The 19480-nt window shown below is 39.3% G+C and overlaps 1 pseudogene; it reads left to right on the top strand.

Moving 5' to 3' along the window:
- The first annotated feature begins 1220 nt into the window (after nucleotides 1-1220).
- Nucleotides 1221-2506, top strand: LOC118977162 (60S ribosomal protein L23a-like; annotated as a pseudogene).
- Nucleotides 2507-19480: the final 16974 nt, after the last annotated feature.

The raw sequence follows: 19480 nt of genomic DNA, 5'->3' as shown, positions 1-19480 counted from the left end.
TGGCATATTTTTCACCAGAAAATAGAATTGCTGATGCCTTTTTCAACCATGGTATTAAAAGAACTGAGAAGAGTCTGAGATTCCCCCTACTTGTCACATAAATTTTACTGCTACAGTTTCATGGATGCTGGCAGAAGGCAGGAGTGTCGGGTCACAAATAAGATACTGCCATATTTTGACATGTATAATGCACACTTCTTTGCCCAAATTTTTGAGGGAAAAATGAAGATGCATGTTATACACGGGCAGTAATTATTCTATATCTATATAAACAGTTTTAATTATTTTATTTATACTTATGCATTCAAAGTGTAACTCTAGAAAGCAATAATAATATCCATATGTTCAAAAATAAATGCTAAAATTCCTTTATAGCGAAAAAAAGTATCTAAATATATATAAGTAAAATGTTGAATTTAAACAAATTAAAATTAAAGATTTTTTCTGAAAGTTTGGGCAAAAAGCTTGGGTATACATTATACACATATTCATAGTAAAAACAGGTAACAGAGTGTCAGCATTCATTTCAATGCCATTTTACTGAGCCTCAATTCCCATAAGAGGACATGGGAAGAACCAAGTGACACTCGTGCACACAGTGCATTGTGGTGGAGATACTCTAAGCTTAGGGGCCTCTAATCTTTTTAAATGAGCTACAAGCAGGTCTGCCCTTTGCTCAAGATGGAGATTTTACACTATCACTGTCTTTCCAGGCTGTTGACCATACAACCATCCTTGGATAGCCCAGGTCAGAGGGAAGTCAGTGCCTTGTCTTGTAAGACATGCAGAAACATGAATCTCATAAACAGCCTCCCAGTGTGGAGAAGAGAAATCCTGCACACCAAGCATCCTACCCATTACGCATCACTGGATTACCTCACTACTGAGTATCCAGGGTATATTGGTGAGCAAGATCCATGTAGTCTAACATCAGGAGACTTGGAGACCACAGAAAATAATGAAAGTTAATTGAATTGTGCCCAGTATTACTCATTTAACATGTTTATGCTCTTTGGTTTTATGTCATATTTTGCTGAGTATGGAAATTAACTTTAAAAAAACTACTTCTAAAGGAGTTCATGAGTTTACTCACATCTTCAGTTATCCAACCTTGTTTGTCTAACAACATGTGAAATTCCTCAAAAGAGAATTCTGCCACATGTATTCTAGGACCGTAATCTTCCAGATTTCTCTCTGGCTAACCCCTGTTTCAGATAATCATGAAGATGGTGCCCAAAGTAAAGAAGGAAGCCCCTGCTCCTCCCAAAGCCAAAGCAAAGGCTTTGAAGGCAAAAGAAAGCAGTGCTAGAAGGCATCCCAGTCCCTCCGCCAATAAAAAGATCTATATGTCATCTACTTTTCAGAGGCCTAAGACACTGTGGCTCTGAAGGCAGCCTAAATATTCTCAGAAAAGCACCCCTACGAGCAACAAACTTGACCACTACACTATCATCAAGTGTGGGGGCGACTTTGCTCTCAAATCTCCGCGCGTGCCACAGATGAGAGTAAACATGACTGAGACATGATGTAATCTGCTTGGGGAGGAGAGGTGGCCAGTTTCCCAGAGGAAAAAGGCCTTGAGCAGTGGCCAGTTTCTCAGGAGAAAAAGGCGCTGAGCCCCTTCCTCCAGGGGCTTTTATTGGGTTGTAATACATACAAATACAGGGCCACAAGGATCAAACAGTAGATAACATTTCAAAGAAATCTGAGGGCTTAGTGTGAGTCAGTCAGGAAAGGGGGTTGCAGAACTTTGGGGAGACATACTCATTTCCTCTCAGATCCTTATCATATGAATGAAAGCACTCTTAGCAGAGCAGATTTCACAGGTTTTTCAGGAAGTCTTTGTGATGCCAGATTTTTCCCCAGGACACCACTAGCAAGGCAAGGAGCTGCACCCCTCCCCAACAGGTATTCAGGCTTAAGGGGATTAGAGCCAGGAAGCACTTCTCCCAGAGAACATGGGGACTCGGGCTGTCAAAGCCAGGGGGTGAGAGTCCATTACTCCCTCTTTGTTGCAGCCCCCCAAGTCCTTCCATGAAGGTCTCCCAAGTGATCGAGTCTGGCTTAGGTTGCCCCCCACTGTGAGGGGTCTTACCCGTCATTGACTTCCGACCAAGCTTTGGGGGCAGGGAGAGGAAACTGAGGCAGCGTTTGCTACCAGAGACAAGCTTTGTCTCCTGCGGCTTGCATTCCAAAGGTCACTCCTCCTACCTTAGGAGGTAGGAGTTACAATTCCTGAAACCAGGCAGAGTGGTTCACAGCAATCAAGTTCCCCCTGACTTTGGAGTCAGCCATGAGGACAACAGAAGACAACAATCCCGTTGTGTTCACTCTGGATGTCAAGGCCAACTAGCACCACATCTGACAAGCTGTGAAGAAGCTCTACGATACTGACATGGCTAAGGTCAACATGCTGATGAGGTCTGATGGAGAGAAGAAGGCGTATGTTCAACTGGCTCCACAATATGATGCTTTGGATGTTGTCAACAAAATTGAGATCATCTAAACTGAGTCTACCTGGTTAATTCTTAATATAAAAATTTTATACTAAAAAATTAAAAAGGAAATACATAATACAGCTTGTATCTTCTTTTGTTTTGTCTATGAGTAATACTGTGAGTTTAAACAGTTCCAGTTGCTTAAGAACCGACTCCTGAAGGCTGAAGTTCCATGATCACCCAGAAATCAGCTGAGCTCCGGAGGTTCAGCCACACCTGTGGTACTGATACAGGGTGCAGCCAGGGGGGTGGGCCAGAAAAAGGATTTGGAAGGGGGTCCAGAGCTCAGGGTATCCAGGAAATATTATTAAGTTGTCCTCACCTTCCCCCCAGGTGTCAGTTGGGGGAAGGGACAAATGGAGCAGGGCCATTGAGAGTTGTTTTGCATAGCAACAGTTTTGCAGCTAACCTCTGGATGGTCATTTAACATATCTATAACCTTTAACTGGTTTCATGGATATGTTGAATAGCTGTGGCTAAATTTTGAGCCAGGGAGAAGTGAGTGGCTTCTACCAAAGATGTAAGTGGGGGCTGATCCTCCGAGACAGTGCCTGTGGGAGAGCTTGGAATGGATTGGCTCTAGGACATGGGGCCATACTTGCCCACATGAAAAGGGAGAGACACGCTGTTTTGGAAGAAGGCAGATGCAGCAGCCATTTGATGGAGAGTCATGTGGCTTTAGCAGAGCGAGGACCCCCTCTTGCCCAGCTGAGGGGAGAGAGTCACGTGGTTTGGGCTGAGTGCAGATCCCCTCTTGGCCAGGTGAAAGGGAAGACCACGCAGCTTTGCCAGAATGGAGATCCCTGTGGCCAGGTGAAGAGGAAAGACACGCACTTTTGGTGGAGTGCAGACCCCTACAGCTTTGGTAGAAGAGGCCCACGTGGCTTTGGGGAGCTCCCTTTGGCCGAGTGGCCTGGAAAGCAGGAGAGACTTTGACTGGAACTTGGTACAAAGAACTCTTGCTAGTGGAAGGTGATGCATGACTTTGCATTAATTGGAGATCCTTCCTGGACAGGCGACACAGCCCACAGTGCCAGTGACCTGAAAAATGGGCATGTGCTCTTTTCCTGATTTAGGGTATCCGGAGTAGGGATAGTGGGAGAAGGGAGCACTGTGAGTGTGTGTGTGTGTGTGTGTGTGTGTGTGTGTGGGTGTATACCCTAAAGGACTTTGATATTTTAAGGAAGGCATTAGGCCTGAATAGCATTAAATGAACATTTCGTTTCCTTTTCACAAATCTCTTGCACTGAGAGATGTCTTTCCAATTGGCGGTGGACAGAAGAGCCCAGTAGATATTAGTATACTGCGCTTGGGAGGGGCCCCTGTTGTTCTGTAACAGTTTTTTGGCATCCCTCGGTGGGCCAAGTAATGCCCCCTCTTGGACCTGTTGTTTGGTAACAGTACTGCTGCTGCACTAGGCAATCACACTTCCTCTCTGTGCCTCAGTTCCTTACCCTTCAAAATTGGCACCAAAGTGGTACCCACCTCCTAGGATGCTCCTGAGAATTTTACAGAATAATGTTGCAAAACTATATTGTACAGTGTACAGTGTTTGACATACAATAAGGGTTTAAACTGTTATTTTTTTAAAATTCCTCATTTCACACACCCACACATGTGCACATCACTTACTGAAATGGAAATAACCTCATAAACATATGATTATGACATTTCACAAATTTACACTCTGATTGACGAGTTTCAGGAATAAGGCTGTCCTGGTTTCCTCAGGAAACATTTCATGCAGGAATCAGATGAGTTTCTGGAGGAGGAAAGTGAACATGTGAGGCAGAAACTATGTTCATGTCCTAGATATTCCACCAAGTCTTTGAGAAAACAAACTCAAAGGACTGGGGGGGGGGAATACAGAGAAGACGGGACAGAAAAATACTACTGCCTACTATTATTTTATAGGAGGTTCTAAATCATGTAACGATTTTAAAATAGAAAATTCTATAGGAATTCTCATTTTGTTACAGTAACCTGGCATTTTCTACCTCATGAACAGACAGTCGAATATTAATCTTAACAGTAAATGATATGGCAAGTGACACGGAAAAAAGTGGGAACACAGGAAAAATTCCGCATGTTGATACTTGTTAAAGTAGTAGCTTTTTTCTTTGATGAAATACACACTGAAGCTTTAAATTCTAAGATGATAAGAGAAAAAGAGACAAAGAATGTTTAAAAAGCTCTTTCAGTAGTGTTTGAAATGTACCTCGTTTTTGGATCCATTTATTTTTATTTTTTAAAACAAGCCTTTTTTATTTCCAAATACGACATGCACATTATTCAGCCACACCAAAGAACGGTACAATTTGTTGCCGACTAGATCATCAATTCTGTTTTAATCTTCCCGGGGTACTGAAGTAAAGCCTGCTGAGCTGTAGATTTCCTTTGCTGTGGCAGGAGAAATTTACTAAGCAATATCCCTCCTTTTCCCGGAGGTTTGCAGACCTGCCTTTTCTCTGGAGCACAGCCCTTCTGCAGTTGGGGACGCGCCAGGTGTCTGCGGCACGTCACAGTATGTGCTCCATTGATTAACCATGAAAACAGTAATGGAACTGGCATTGATCCCTGAAATGGCTCCTCTGAAATCCTTTAGGACGGCCAGAGGGTCACTACTCATGTTCCGTTGTGAGGATAAGCCTCAAGCTATCTGACTGCTTGCTAACCGCCACCTGCAATAAACTGCTTACCTTTCCATTACCAGCTTAACAATTGCCTGCCAGAGTGGAGTGTATGAAAAATAGATAAGGAAGCTCCCAAACTTCACAACTGCAGAGTCATGGGCACAACAGAGTTTGAGAATTTTCAGTCAGAAAAATAACTCTCCTGCACACTGGGAACTACAAAGTGACTCAGTCCATTGTTTTAAATTTCTAGAATTTAACAATAAAAAAAAACTAGCTACATTTGTACACTGTGATTAACTTTTTAAAGCCCTTTCTTATTTCCTTTGCTGGTTTGTTTCTCAGGGTTTTCTATCTCGACTTTTTAAAGCCCTTTCTTATTTCCTTTGCTGGTTTGTTTCTCAGGGTTTTCTATCTCGACTTTTTAAAGCCCTTTCTTATTTCCTTTGCTGATTTGTTTCTTAGGGTTTTCTATCTCGACAATTTCTAAAAATGAAGAAAACCATGGGAAGACCATGACCAAGAAATATTACATGGCAATGTGAGGATTAATTAAGATAGGACTCTAAGTCAGATCTTTCATCCTACACATTCATCCACCTACTCACCCATCTGCCCTCCCATCAATTCATCCGTTTGCCCACCCATCTTCTCACTTATTTATTCATCCACCTACACACCTACAAACTCACTCACCCACCCACCTACCCATCCATCTACCCACCCATCCAACCCTTCCACCCCTCCTCTCACTTATCCAACCATTCATCCACTAATTTGTCTGCCCACCCATCCACTCACCCAATCTCTCACCCGTACACCCACCCAACTTCTCACCCCTCTACCCACCCCTTACCCAGTGACCTACCCAGTTTCTCACCCATCTATCCACCCATTCTCTCCCCATTCACTCATCTACTCACCTATCCATCCATCTGCCCACCTACCCACCCACCCACCTAACGTCCACCCATTTAACCCAACAAGGTTCTTTGCTGCATTACTGACAAGTATAACAATGTGTGTAATTTTTATTTTTCTGTTATTTTAACCAAATTCAGGGCAGTTTAACAACAGCAACAGAACTTATGCATGATCTAGGGAAAGTCAGAAAAAGTGCCAAATCTTTATAGAGAATGGATACGTATTACTGTGTCTCTACAGCCAAGCTAAAGTATTTTGTGTGAACATTGACAGCAGTCAAGTTAATTTCTATTGAAAGTGAAGCATCTTCAGAGTGACTTGTATTAGAAGTATTACTATTGCTGTGGATAAGTGGGGAGGAAGTGATTTACTGGGCCCTTAGTAAATGGTTCTACTCTAATGTGCGCTTTTTTTATTGTTGTAAGAACATCTAAGCTGAGGTTTACCCTCTTAACAGACTTTTAAGTATTCAATACAGTATTGTTAACTCTAGGTACAATGTTGGCCAGCAGATTCTTAGAACTTACTCACCTGGCTTAACTGAAACTTGACACCCGTTAAATAACTTCCCATTTCTCCCCTCCCTCAGGCCCCTGGAAACCACCATCCTACTCTGTGCTTCTGTTAATTTGACTATTTCAGATATTTCGTGTAAGTGGAATCTTGCAGTTATTTTTCCTTCTGTCACTTGCTTATTTCATTCAGCATAATGTTCTCTGGGTTCAGCCATTTTGTTGCATGTGGCAGGACTTTCTTCTTTTTTAAGTATGAATAATATTCCATTGAGTGTGTATGTGTGTGTATGTCATCTCCCACATTTCCTTTGTCCTTGCATCCACCAGTAGGCACAGGTTGTTTGTGTATCTTGCCTATTGTGAATAATGCCGCAGTGAACATGGGAGTGCACATGCTCTTCAAGATTCGAATTTCAATTATTTTGGATTTACACCTAGAAGTTGAATTGCAGGATCATATGATAGGGTTTTTTAAACATCTTTATACTATTTTCCACAGCAGCTGCACTGTTTACATTCCTATTCACATTTCAGTGAACAAAGTCCTACTTTCTCCACATTTTTAGCATCACTAGTCTTTTTTTTAAAAGATGGTCATATCTCATTATAGTTTTGATTTCCATTTCTCTGATAATTAGTGATGCTGAGAGTTATTTAATAAACCTGCTGGCCACTTGTATGTTTTTTTTGGAGAAATGCCTATTCAAATATTGGCGCAAAGACAGATATATAGACCAATGGAACAGAATGGAAAGCCCATAAACAAACTCACATGTATATAGACAATTGTTTTTTTGATAAGGTAGCCAAGAATATACAATGGGAAAAGAACAGTCTCTTCAACAAATGGCTTTGGAAAAACTAGATATCCACATGGAAAAGAATAAAATTGGACCCTTAACTGCAACCATACATATAAATCAATTCAAAATTAATCAAAGACTAAAACAAAAGTCCTAGGAGAAAACATATGAAAAGCTTTTCACATTGTTCTTGGCAATGATTTCCTTGATGACAACCAAAAACAGAAAATAAAAGCATAGATATCTTAGTTAAAATAATACTGTAATGCTTTAAGCTCAGAGTGAGGAAGTGGACTGGGGACCCGATGTGAAGCAGGAAGACCATCAGGAGGCCAGCGTAGTTAGCTGAGGAAGACACAGTGGAAACTTGCATTAGATCAGCAACAGAACGACTTAACACATTAAGCTTTTCTTGGAGGCAGAATCCAACAAAACCCAAAAACCTAACTGGAACTGGGTGTCCTGGTCAACTCTGTGACTGACATAACATGATAGACATCTCCAGGTCTGTCACTTCACTGCCATGAGCCCCAGGGTTATTACCTGTAAAAGAAAAACTGTGGCCCTGGCTGGTGTAGCTCAGTGGATTGAGCACAGGCCTCCGAACCAATTAATCACTGTTCGATTCCCAGTCAGGGCACATGCCTGGATTGCAGGCCAATTCCCATCAGGGGCCAGTTCCCAGCAGGGTCCAGTTCCCAGCAACCATACATTGATATTTCTCTCCATTTCTCCTTCCCTTCCCTTCTAAAGATAAATAAATAAAATCTAAAAGAATAAAATGTAAAAAAAATTGAAAGAAAAAAAGAAAGAAAGAAAAGCTGAAGAATGAATCTACCTTTCCAAGCACTGCAAAGATTAAAAATGATGTGTGTACATATCTTAGTTTTGTGGCTGAAGTACATCAGTTTATTACCTCAGCCATTCATTTCTAAATTCATTGGGTCCCAAAGATTAAAATGTCTTGTGTTTTTACTTCCTTTAGACTTTGAGGTTCGTTCCCACCCTTGACCCCAGAGAATGGTCATGAGTGGGTGATGGCAGGCATGTGAGTTTAGAAGAGTAGGAGAGAGAGAACCATCACCATGAGTGAGAGAAGAGCACTTTAAGGAAGCTTCCTGCAAAAGGAGAGAACAGATTGCAATGCCGGCAGTATAGGGACAGGAGATAAAGCCTCACCTGAACCGGTGTGAGGATTTCAGCCATGTGGTATGAGTAGAGAAAAACCAGAGAACCCTTGGAAGTGGAGCTTTAGGGCTATTTTCTCATAACCCTCCTCAGCGTTTGCTTGGAGCCAGAGACAAGGTCAGCGTAGCCCCATAGAGCTCGGTCTGGCAGATTCGCATCTATTTTCCACCCCTGAAAGGCCCTGACACTCACTTCTGTGAAGATGCAAATAAAATTCTATTAAGTTCTGGTACTCCTTATCAAAGTGTGGGTGTTTAAGCTGTCCTGGCTAGATTACTATGGCTGCTTTAAAATGTATTTTGTGTACGATTCTTCACAGGGACAGAGTAAACCCTTAGTCTCCACCATGACCCCTGCCATGATCCTGGAACCCCGCCTTTGTCATCTGACATCCAGAGACTCTGGGGTGCTATCCTGACCACCCGCTCTTCCACAAGCAGTCTTTTCACAGTATGACATTGATCCTGCCATTTTTCAAATAAAAAGAACAAAAAACTAGAATTGGGGATGTGTGTTCATACGAGTCATAGTTCTACAGATGACCAATTACACTTTTAAAAAGACAATGAGATTATTTCAATAAAATTATTAACATCTTTTTCCGGGGGGGGGATCACATGGCAACTAATATTATAATATCAAAAACAGAAAAATCTTTATCTGGGGCAAAATAATACCTAGTAATTATGTGTTCAAGCAATAGGTGATAAACACATTAATGTGTTAAGAAGTGTGGATCCATGGCTTGAGTGACCACTGATAGTCAATCTAACAATCACATTTATAATTGAGAAGCAGTAGTAGAGGAAGCTTGGTATTTTGCAGTTAAGGATTATTATTCAGAGAAGTAATTTATAGAAAAGGCAAAATTCAGTGACTCTGGCCTCAATCTAGCAAGTACAGGAACTCACTGAAAGTCGACATTTGTCTGTGACATCTCATTAACTCATGAGGCCACTAAAATAGAACTTCACTCAGGTGAATACAATTAAACCCTCACTTTTGATCTGTAAGGAGATAGTCCTACCTGGATTTTTAAAATGTATTTACAATTTTACAAATTAATATTGAACCCAAATATTAACTACTAAGTGATCACTTAATGTTGGTTTTTGAAGGTATTTTATAACATTGTTCATAGAAGGGAAAGTCAGAAGGGAACATCTATGTACTAATGGATACATGGCACATATTCAACCCCTGAGTGATGACCTGCTGGAAAACACACGGGTGGCATTTTCTTTACGTATGAAATATAAGATGCATTTTGATTCTCTAACTTCAATCAATAATAATGACACAATTTTTTGTGCAGAAATGATGATACCTGAAATCATGTTTGGAATGAAATGATGAAAATTTGAGTTTATCATTTTCTGCCAAAAAATTGAATGTTTCATCATTCCAATCAGCATATGTCAGTAAGATATGTATTCATCAGTAGGGGAACCAGTATGGAAATATATGTGATATGTAGAGCATGGGAATACACACACACACAAATATATACATATATTAGTGTGGAAATATGTGTTATATATATGCATATGTATACGTGCATACATATATTTGTATGTTAGACATATTGACATATATGTTATAGCATATATACTAGTATGTGTATTATTCATACATATACACCAGTATGGGGATATATGTTGTGATTATACACACATGCACACATATATGCTATATGAGACTATATGTCATTGTCCACACACATATACTCACAAACACACACAGGTACTGGTAAGGGAGTATATACTTGTATGAAATGCAAGTATATACTTGCATCTTGAATTAAATTTCCTCCTGGATCCTAAACAAATCAGAAATGGGCTGCTTGTGCCAAGCTTATAGGACACTTCATGTTTGCCAGTCCCCACACTCCCTTTAAGACAAAGGATTTAAGAGACTGCCCTTCCTTGATACTCTTCCAGTGGAGCTGAAATGTAAATCAACAGCCTCTCAAGAGACCTTCCACCTTAATGCACACACCAAATAAGCCCAAGATTTATTGTTTGCACTCCTTAAATTCTGTAAATGCTGCACAGCCTTGCCTCTGAGCAGGGTACCTGCTGACCAGACACGGGCTGGGCCTCTGCACCCAGCAGAGCGCCTCATCCCCCCAGGACGCATAAGCTCAGTGGGCCCAGCCAACCGGGTCCCCTGCTGGTCGTCCCTGTGGACCTCAAAGAATAGGTCTCAGCTTTAAATTCACGTGAACACCCTGGGAAAATTACTAATGAGAGTTACATAACAAAACTGCAGAAAAGAATGAAGTGTCCACAGACCTACCTTGGTAAGATGTCTGTGCTGAAAGTGTATAGGGTGAAAATAAGTGGAACTGTGCCAGCTTCCCAGAGAAAGCTTCTTCTAAGAGGAGGAGGCTTTCCTCTAGCAAATGATACTCACCATCCTGTTCAGCCACTCCTACGGGCAATGAGAAAAAAATTAAATTCACTGAGTTTTAAATTTTCTTTCACATTTATATGCTTAAAAGAATTTCTTCCTGATACTACTTGAAATATGTACTTGCAAAAAATTACTAAGATAAATTCTACTATATGCATTTTATAAGAATTATTTAAAGTGGTGATTTCTAGAAAAAAACAAAATTAGATTAATAGCAGATCAAGTATAAGAGCTTAAAGAAGTTATTTTCTTGAAAACTGTTCAGAATATAATTTTAGTTTTTATCAAACTTTGAAGACATTTCACACTTTCAATGTTAAAGTGCTTTTTCTAATGACATCAGTTTTAAATACTTTGTGGTAATGATTTATATAATTTGAAGTGGTTATTTTCCATACTTCATTACTTTCCCCTAAATGATCATTGATTTGATAATTACTTGATATTTTAAAGCCTGAAGACTTAATGTCCTTGAAAATGTTTTAAATGTCTTCTTCTAAGCAAAAATAATTTATATAAACTTTGAGATAATTTACTTTTTAACAAAGATAAAGATTATTTTATTTTTTCTTTATTAAGACTGTTTAGCAACATATCTTATTGAAGAAATCAACATAAACTGGTTAATAGACCATAAAATAAGGTGTTTTTCTATATAGTATGCAAATATTATTGTATTTTATTTTAATGGCACAGGAGTTACTGTAGACAACATTTGACTCCCTGACTTTCCTCTAGCTTCTTTTTAACACTCTGATATGTGACTTTTATCTCTACAAAGTGAACTCACATTTAAATAAAAAGAGTTTGATTAGGTTTGATCATTCCATTAGCCTATGTTTTCATCATTTATTTGTATTTAATTCTCATCCTTTAGACATGCTTTAGAATTGAATTAAGCCATATAGTTCCTTGTACTACACATTTTTGTGTAAACTTAGGAGTCTATCATATACAAAGCAAATGTACTAGATGTTATGGGAGATACGTGTCTTCTACCCTGGAGAAGCAGAAATTTTAGGTTGGATTGATGGGGAAAATAAATTTTATGCAGCAAATTGTCTATTGCTACAGCTGGAGTTAACATACATTTGTTGATCATGAAGATCTCATGGTTTTAGAATTAGTGCAAATACCTGGGACTTTTCTTATGAGACATCGGTGTAAAATGGTGTGTTATCTTTACCAAAATGTATATTCCTGTTCTGGATCTGTACATCAAAATACCTCCTTTAAAAAAAAACAACAACAACAAAGAACCTGTCTGACTTTCCCACTTTCCTGTCTTTCTTCTTTGCCCGTCCACTGTGCTTATCTTTTCAATGTGCATTTCCTGATCTTGTGTTTGAGTCAGTTTGGGGGGAAAAAACATAAGAGTTCAACTCCTTTCACAAGTATTATTTATGAATATTTGCCAAAATAAGTATACCATGTGAAGCTCTGACCTCCCGAAGGCTTTTTTTCACTTTATTTTCAAAATTTCTGAATTCACTGTTTTCAAACCCTGAGACCAACTGCTGAGTAGTTTTCATTTTAAAATGTAGCATTGTGTTTCGATCGATATTAATAAATAAATACGGATGCTGGGCACCAGAAAGACAACTAGGTTAACGAGAAGGGACTAGAGCAAGAGTGAGCACCAGGTTAAAATCATCGATTCCCATGAGGTCTGTTCTTTAATATCTGCCAAAGTACAGATGTCCTGACTCTCCCACTGATACAGTGAGGCATGATTTACCGCGACCTACCATAGAAATTAATTGAGATTGTATTCTGCTTTTGATATAATGATTAGGAAATATTTATGTTAATCTTTAATGTTTCTCATATTCCTTAATACATATTTCCTCTAAGAACACATCCTATTAGGTATCAAATATTCTGCTTATAACCAGCTTTACGCTGTTTCACACAATAAATGATAATGATGGAAAATTGGATTATTTAATCATTCTGCACAAACTAAGAAGTTTCTTATCCTGAAAAATGGATTTATAAGTTCATTCAAAATGGTGTGTATTTTTTTTACCATTTGATTTTTAAAAATTTTTATTCTAATTTTAACTTTTATTTTTATTTAATTCTTGTTCAAGTACAGTTTTCTGTCTTATATTCCCAGCCCTTCCCCACCCCCCAGTCCTCCCCACTTCTAATGGAATAGGACATTATAGAAAGGGTTTCTTAGCCATTTTTAACATAAGTCCATAATTCTTAAAGATTTTTTCAAAAATAAAATTTAAAAGTTTAGTGCAATAGAACAAACACAAGATTATTGGGGGTACCTTACTAAATATGAGGGGGCTCCTGAGAGTTATCAAATGACTTTAATACAGTATTTTGACTCTTTGTATTTTCAAGTGAAATTAATAATAATATATACATTAACATTTTTATTCTTAGCACATCTCAGTTTATAATATTCTTTCTCATCATTTCTCAAGGTAATGTACAATTATACCTTAGTTACACACACACAAGTACACATACACACAAATATACGCACAATTCATAGAAGGAATGTGTGAATATACATATCTACTTTCTGCTATATCCTCATCCCTTCCTCACTTATTGTTCATTTTATATATTTGTCTTTATTTCATAATGCTGTATAGGATGAATTCATGTTCCAGCTGTTCATCACATCTGCCAGTTTTAAGCTGTTTTCCAGAGACTGGCATGCTTTGTATTTCTATCTAGATACATGACAATCTCTCCCACATCATCTGTGCTCAATGTGTGTTTGTTGACTGACTGATACAGAATAGTTCCCAGTATACTATTTTTCTTTGCAATCCAGTTTGCTGATGACCCTCATATGCATAAACTGATTACAAATGTAAAAAGTCCACAAGGAACTGGAAACTAAGGCAAGCATGCTGTTGAAGTCTCAGAACCAGGGTAGTGGAGGACAGTTATGCCTAATGCATTACTCATAAGGAGGGCAGGCCACAGCCTAATGCTCTGATTTCTACAGAGAAGGGCGTTCTCTGCTGGTTGTTGTTTATGACCACACCTTTACAGCTTAATTCCTTCCACTTAAAGCATTAGCTTTGTTAAAAGCTAAACTAAATAAAGCCATTGTAAGAAGTTGATTTTAACTGACAAAACTGATAGTTGGAGATGTTAGAGGTATAATTTCGCTGCAAAATATAAACCACGTTTCTACATTGCCATTCACCTTTGTATCCATGTTTTGCATTAAATTTTTATTACCAGAATTTAGCAAATGTTTTCTGTGATGGTTATGATGAGGTATCAAATATACTATGTTGTCATTAAAGAAAATAATGTATAATATTATTAAGTTATTCACAGTTAAGTCACTGAGTTGCTAACCTGTCCAAATAATTCAGCAGGTAGCATGTTATGGAGGGAAAGGGCACTGGCTAGACATCAGGGAGCCTGGGCCCTAGTGCCAGCTTCCAGCTATTTCTTGTAAAATGTTGGGTAACTCTGTCTGAGTGTCAAAGTATTTCTCATCAATGAAGTAAAAGGAATGAACTAGGTTTGGGTTCTTCACCTGGTATCCATACAGTACAGAAATTTTATGCAAAGTCATGTATGAGGTCTGCCAAGGAGGTTTCCAGCCATGTAATGTGAAAAATAGAGACATTTATTAAAGAAGATACAAGAAACATTGTACACAGGACAATGATGCCTCAGTCCCCTTCAAAGTAGGCACTGTGGGACCTCACACAGTTCTCTCAATTGCCATCAGCTGCCCCCTCGAATTTGCCTAAATCTCATTGACAATCTGAAATGTCTTCCCTTTCAAAGGTGATTTTAGTTTTGGGAAAATCCAGAAGTCACAAGGTATCAAATCTGGGCTGTAGAGAGGCTGAGTCGCCTGAGTGATTTGATGTTTTGCAAAAAAACTCTGCATGAGATATGACGCATAAGTGGGTGCGTTGTCATGATGAAGCTGCCAATCACCAGTTGTCCATAGGTGTGGCCTTCTGAATCATCCAAGTAATAATTTTGAATGTGACAGCCACGCAGTACACATGCTCACTCAAGTGCATCTATGACCCCCACTGGCTACTACAGTGAAGTCATCATTGTTCACGCATGCACATTCCAGTCTACTTTTTTTGGCTGCCAGCTTACATTGATGTTGCACAACCCATTCTCATATATTAGCAATAGTCAGACTTCTTCCTGACAGACCTCATCACCCATGTTTTCTAGAAAGAAGGTCATAGCTTGGGATTTTCACAAGGATTTTCACCCTGAATTTGAATGAGTTCTAAGGACCTTTCATATACATTAGGATAAAATTGTGTGGTTGTAGAAACATGCTGTTTATAATTGGTAGATAACAAACTAAAGTGTATGTCTTTCAAATACCATCATTAGAAAAAATTACAACAAAATAAGAGAATTATTTACAACATATCTGAGAAAAAAACTTGTTAAAACTACATAAATAACTCTTACAAATGAAAAAAATGACCTTAACAAAAAAATTATCCAGGTACTAAATAAAAATTAATAAGAGAAAATACAAACAATATGAAGAAAAGTTAAGCCATAAGTAATTAAAGAAATGAAAATTAAAACAGGAAAAAGTTTTATCATGTGAATAAAGTTGGTAAAATATTCTGTACCTCATAGGATTGAGGTAACTATTAAGTATATTAAAGGGTATCAGAAAAGAATGCAGAGAGAATCAACTATATTTCAAATGTATGAAACATTCTCACCGAAAGGATGGAAGCCAGGTCCTAACCCCTCTTACTTTGGAAACAAGTGGAGCCTGTAAAATTGAAGGCAAAAGTGAACAGAGTACTGTTCTCTGGCTGATCAGGTTGTTCCCAGAGGATACAGGCTATCAATTCTGATACTGCCTTACATGTGTACTAGAATTGAACAATTAAGTAAGTGGATGGTGGGTGGTGGGAGCCAGATTTCTCACTGTCACAGGGACTGGGTCAAGATCAACAAGGGAGAAAACCAGAATCATCCATATGGTCACAGACTAAAGGTGGAACACCAGTAAGAACTCATGTTTAACTTAATACAGATTGAGATGCTTACATATAGAAATATGTGTATGTACATGCATGGTTTAGTATGCACACACCTATTTCCTTGCTCCAAGCTCTCCAAGCACCTGGATCCTATTTCTAACACGATTCCCCAATAAAAAGGGGAGCCAAGTCTCCTTAAAGAAATGGCTGATTCTAGGAGTAGGGCAGGAAACATCTAGAAAGTAAGGAAACACTGAAAAATGAAAACAAAAATAAAACCCCTCCCACATTGATGGAGTTATGTTAAAGGGCCAAACTGAAATAGTTCCCATGGCTAAATCTGGGACACTTTAAGCCAAAAAGAATGTGTGTGTGTGTGTGTGTCTGCAGCCTCAGGAGAAAAGAAAGTGGCAGGAGTGGGATGCCCTATATTTGTGCACTGCGGGGTCTGGGTGCACCGCTCTGTGTCCTTCTCCACCTCCAACAGCAGGACCAGCAATTTAAGTCACGACCTCAGAGGGAAGAGACTGAGAGGAACAGGGGAGCTGCTGAAATTGTTCAACGTCAAAGAAACAGAATTAAGAGTAATTTTAATTTTCTCTGTTTTTCCCAAGTATTCAACAATGGACATGAACATTTTTATAATCAAAAGAAAATGAGAGACATTACAAAGTAAAGCAAGCGGTAGTACTAACGGAAGCCAGTCTTTCGGAAGGACTCTAGTCTGTGGCCATCTGCAGGTAGCCGCAGGACAAGCCACTTCTCAGCACACAGCTCTGGGTTTCTCAACCAGCTGCCTCTCACCTTTTTGCCTAAGTTTCAAGGACTACTAAGATCAAGGAAAATATTTGAATGTAACTTATTATTTTTTATTCAAAATTACCTATTCTGTGTTTTAAATGATCAGCGCCTTCATTTAAATGACTTGCTAAAAACATGTCTCCAAGTGAAAACCCCATTATGCTTTTTCTTAACTTCGCCTTGAGTGAGTTCAGCACTGGGCTCAGAAAGATATTAATTTAAAAGGGAAAAAAAGATAGGATGTAATGAGCTGTGAAAAGACTGTACGTCTGGAAAGAATAACACTGAAAGACACTTAATATAAGGCCAATTATTTGACTGGCACTTGGGGCTTGCCATTTGTAATAACCTCAACAGAAAAAAATTCAACCTAGAGATTTTTTCTAAAATATATACAACAAATATGAGTATACAGGATTCTGATCTTCATGCTAAAGATAGCTCCAAACACACATAGAAGCTGTAGAGTCTTTAGGCAAGTTACAATGTCACTTGTTTTCCCTGAAAAATGGTGATGCAGGGGCACAATTGCATTTATGTGTCAGAGTCTTACAAACACTAAACTGGCTCGCACATGTGAAGTACTTCAAACAGTAATTTCACTAGTAAACATTAACTACTATTACCATTAATGGTATTACTATTGCATTAGACATCAGATATTGTCAATATTGTCTAATATATTAAATAAATCAAGAACTCCATTATAACCTTACCTATAATATACTTATTTTACCTATAAAAAGGAATTTTATGTAGTTACATACTAAATATACTATTTAAAGAATTTTAACTATAGCCCTGGCTGGTGTAGCTCAGTGGATTGAGTGTGGGCCTGTGAACCACATGGTCAGGGTTCGATTCCCAGTCAGGGCACATGCCTGGGTTACAGCCAGTTCCCAGCAGGGGACATACCAGAGGCAACCATACATTGATGTTTCTCTCTTTCTCTCCTTCCCTTCCCCTCTAAAGATAAATAAATAAAATCTTTAAGAAAATTTTAACTATACATAACAAAGAGAATGCCTCTTCTTAAAGGCAATCCTAAGGATGTAATACAGTAACAAGGGGAGAGGGATATCCTAGGGTGTACCTGAAAGTACCTGAAAAAAGAAAGGGTTATATCCTATGTTTCAATGAAAGTAAGATGCATTATTATTGACAGAAAAAAAATACTGCCAACAAAAGCATGGAATGGCCAGGTGTGGCACTTACCAACTGGAAGCAGGTAGATATGAGTGTGATAACGTGGCAAGGAAGGGGTACCTGGCTGGCAGAGTTACAAAGCTGGTTAGCTGGATATGGCATTCCTAGGACAACACAGAGGGACAGCCAATGAACAGCCACTCTTGGTACCAACAGAAGAAAGCAAGATGGATGCTGAGCATCAGGCTAAAAGCAGCCACTCTAATTAAGTCCCCATTCCTGACCCAGTGTTCTGGCAAGAGCCAGTTTTGGAATCCAGACCCCAGTGGTGGAGGGGGATCCGAATCCTGCAGAAATCTCTTAGGTCCTGGGCTAACAGAGAGGGCAGATGGCTGCAAACTCAAACAGTTGATTATTCAGATTATTGTCTCATACCATCAGTGGTTCTTGGAAGAGCTTATTTATATGGCTTCTGTGACATGGTATGTGGCCATTGACCTGTCAAGCATATTGTTTTTCATACCTATCAGATGAGAGGATAAGAAACACTGAACATGAAACAGTGAAAGGTAAAATAGCATATGCAGGCAACTTGTGTCAAGGTGACAGAATACCCTTAACCTTTTTTCATAATATTGTTCAGGGGACCTGGGCCGTTTGAATAGCCTTCCACATTATAATATCAACCCATGATATGGGTGACTTTGCACAAATTGAACTGGATGATCAAGAAGGACCTAACACCTTAGAGCCCTTGATAGACTTGTGTGCTTCAGAGGTAGACACTAAACCCCACGGACACTCAGGGGATTGTTGCATCAGTAAGATAAGTGGACGTCCAGTCACGAGGTGCTTATGGGGATTCCCTAGCTAAATAAAGGGTAAATCATTGAATCACAAAAAAGAGACCATGTGCCTGTGAGGTCTCTTTTTTGGTCTGGAAGCAGCATATTTCACAGCTGGAAGCACTACTCAGAGTCGTACTCTGGATGACTCAAAATTCTGCTGTCACCTTTGAGTGGGGCTCGGAGCAGGAAAAAGCACTGCAGCAGGTTTAGGCTGTTCCATGTGACCCACACGCCCCTCACACCCCATGGGTATCAGAATTGTGTGGAAAGGGGAAAATGTCGTACGGGGTTTTGGGCAGAACTCAATGGCAGATAACAAAATAAATCCCTAGAGTTCTGGGGCAAAGCCGTGCCAAGAGCAAAGAATTACACAACTCTCACAAAACAACCAATGGAATGCTACAGGACCCTGAAAGAGATGGCACACACAGTGACCAGGATCCCAGAATTGCCCACCACAAGCTGAGAGCTAGCTGTCAACCCACCAAGTCAGGGGGTTGGTTGTGCCCAGCACAAGCTCTCATAGACAGAAAATTTCACCAGCAAGCTGCATGTCCAGGCTCACAGACTCCATCGCTGTTGGGCCAGGGGTATTTCACCCTCAACTTCTACCTGGTGCCATGAAGGGGAAAAATCTTGACCTTGGTTCATGGATATTTGACCCCCGCATTTCTCTAACATTGAACTTCAGTCTACCCAAATTTATATCTAATTATTGCTTTATTTCGGGACTTGC

This window comes from Sturnira hondurensis, unplaced genomic scaffold (genome assembly GCF_014824575.4).
Source record: "Sturnira hondurensis isolate 20B ecotype Veracruz unplaced genomic scaffold, ASM1482457v3 Scaffold0021214, whole genome shotgun sequence".
NCBI lineage: Eukaryota > Metazoa > Chordata > Mammalia > Chiroptera > Phyllostomidae > Sturnira > Sturnira hondurensis.
Note: the sequence above shows the minus strand (reverse complement) of the source record. Positions and strands in the feature narration are given on the sequence as shown.